The 2,609-nt window shown below is 46.1% G+C and overlaps 1 long non-coding RNA gene across 2 annotated transcripts; it reads right to left on the bottom strand.

Annotated features, from left to right (window-relative positions):
• Positions 1 to 489: 489 nt before the first annotated feature.
• On the bottom strand, positions 490 to 2,603 carry LOC119354297. Of its 2 annotated transcripts, none has more exons than XR_005170754.1 (4): positions 2,344 to 2,603; positions 1,960 to 2,036; positions 1,748 to 1,862; positions 490 to 730 (listed from the first exon to the last, which is right to left on the bottom strand). It is a non-coding gene; the product is annotated as an uncharacterized LOC119354297 (long non-coding RNA). The 2 variants fall into 2 exon arrangements; XR_005170755.1 differs by lacking the exon at positions 490 to 730 and adding an exon at positions 1,177 to 1,641.
• Positions 2,604 to 2,609: the final 6 nt, after the last annotated feature.

The following is a 2,609-nucleotide window of genomic DNA, read 5'->3' as shown; positions in this document are numbered from 1 at the left end:
CGGACATGACGAGGAGTCTTGAAATGGTCGAGAAGTAAAGATTCATATATTGAAAGGTTGTATTCGGACATCGGAATGGTTCCGAGTGATTCAGGTATTTTTTTCGGAGTACCGAGGGGTTACAGGAACCCCCCGGAGAAGTATTGGGCCAACATGGGCCTAAGGGGGAGAGAGAGGGAAGCCCATGGGAGGTGGCCACGCACCCCCCTTCTTGGGAGTCCGAATAGGACAAGGAGGAGGGGGTGGCGCCCCCCTTCCCTTTCCCTCTCCCTCTCCTTCCTATTCCCTCTGATGGAAGAAAGGAAAAAGGGGAACCGAATCCTACTTGGACTAGGAGTCCAAATAGGACTCCCCCCATGGCGCGCCCCTCCTGGCCGCCGGCCTCTCTCCCCCCTCCTTTATATACGTGGCCAAAGGGCACCCCAAAGCACAACAGATAATCTGTTAGCCGTGTGCGATGCCCCCCTCCATAGTTTAACACCTCGGTCATTGCTACCTCTTGAGCACTGCGTTGGTTTTCCCTTGAAGACCATTTTAACCAGTTAATCGGTAAAAGACAACAATGTAAGATGCCATCGGTTATAAAAAAACCTAATCAAGGAGCACATAAATCACTTCCCGCAGGGCGCCCTCCCCTGCCTCCATCCTGAGCACCTCCATCCCGTGAGCACTCAAGCCCTAGATCCATAGTCTTGAGCTCGCCCGAGCTCCGCCATCTCTGCCTCGAGCTCTGAAATCACCGCCACTAATCAGACTCTTACTTGGATACTTAACAAAAAAGAATCAGAAAGGAAATTTATTTACCGAAACAACATAATGAAATATGATATATATCATTCTTTAGAATGAGAAACTACAAAATAGAAGAGGCATATGTTTATATGGAAGTATTCATATATCCTAGGCCGGGTTTTTACAGAGCAATCACGGGCATGCCGTTATACGTCTATACAAAATGATCTGCGCAAGAAGGCTGCACATATGGAGTATTCATATATCCTAGGCCGGGTTTTTACAGAGCAATCACGGGCATGCCGTTATACATCTATACAAAATGATCTGCGCGAGAAGGCTGCTGTAAAAGTAGCAAGGATTAAAGTAAAAAATGCATCACAACAATTCATTACTAAACAACGGAATGAAATACGATAGCTATCAATCCTGGTAACAGGAAGCTACGAAATATAAGACGACTACATTTATATTATTATTTTGCGGGTAGAGGATAACATTTATATGGAAACATTCAAATATCCTAGGTCTGTATTTTGACCATGTAATCACGGATATGTCGTTATACCCCCACCTTCTCCTTTTACTCCGCATACAAGTTTGGTCAAACTGAAAATGGAAATGCATTATGTTTGAACACTGAAACCCCTCCTTGCAAAAGAATCAATTAGAGCACCGGTCCTCATTCAATCTGATCTCTGACTGTGAGCTATTTTTGTTCTCTATAATTTAGCTTGGGGTTTCCACTTGTGTAGAACTGTAACAAATAAAGCAGGGCATGTAGCATGGGTGCAGCTCCTGTGCTGGGCACTATTGGCATGCTTTGCACACGTATAACAGGCATGGGCAAAGGTGAGAGGGTCATGGTGTACTGCACGGCCTGGATGTGCACTGTGTGTATGCGTGAGGCTGTAAAGGAGAACAACAATGTGTAGCTTCTCGCTTCAGTCATAAACAGAAAAATACAAAAACGAACTCAACACAAAGCTAGTGCTGGGGGAAAACCATCGAGTACCTTGTGTACATCCTTTCTCTGGTTGATTCTTGCTATCGATTCCTCTACGACGAGCCAAGATCTGAGTCTCATGTGTGTCCACAGGGGGAAAACAGAGGCGAGCGAGACTCCAGGCCTGTCAATCTCCTTCATTATCAGCTAATTTGAATGGTTGTTGCCAGTAAGTGAAATGGGAATTGTACATCAAGATTCACGTAGCAGAAACGAATTACCAGAGGGAGATGGGTAGTCTGCAAATGGTACAAAGGATCTCTTTTGAGCTGATCTGCTCCAAACGACTGGTTTCAAACTGAACAAGGAAATAAGCAAATGGACAAGTCATTAGAAACAACCTTGCGCAAAATAATTTGAAACATCATTATGCAGTTTACTGTCATTAGAAACAACCTTGCATAATAGCATAATTTAGTTCCAAAGTATGTCCAGAGATACAGGGGTACAGATCTAGTACATTTTAGTTTCAGAGTATGGTCCAGAATCATACTAAATCTACAAAACCAGTAACCTTATCTGAAAGCACCCACACAGTTCATTTGATAGATGCATTCAGCGGTAAAAGAAAAAAGGATGTTAGCAAATTAGAGCTGCACACACACCTCCAAGGCTCCAATAGTGTTTTGGCCTGTGTAGGAAACACGAACCCCCAAACACCTCGAGCTCCTTGCCCAGTGGGGGTGGAGGCAATGGTGGCGCTTCTCATGACGCAGAGGAGGCAACGACGCGGTCGAGCGGTGCCGGCGCCGCCCCGGACTATATCAAGATTGGGCGAGACGAGGCGGCGACCAGGCGAGCAAGCACCATCATAGCGCCGTGGTTGGGGAGCAGCAGCGGTGTGCAGCGCGGGAGTACTGCAGTAGCGCGG

Source organism: Triticum dicoccoides, chromosome 2A (genome assembly GCF_002162155.2).
Source record: "Triticum dicoccoides isolate Atlit2015 ecotype Zavitan chromosome 2A, WEW_v2.0, whole genome shotgun sequence".
Lineage (NCBI taxonomy): Eukaryota > Viridiplantae > Streptophyta > Magnoliopsida > Poales > Poaceae > Triticum > Triticum dicoccoides.
This window is presented reverse-complemented; position numbering and strand designations above follow the sequence as displayed.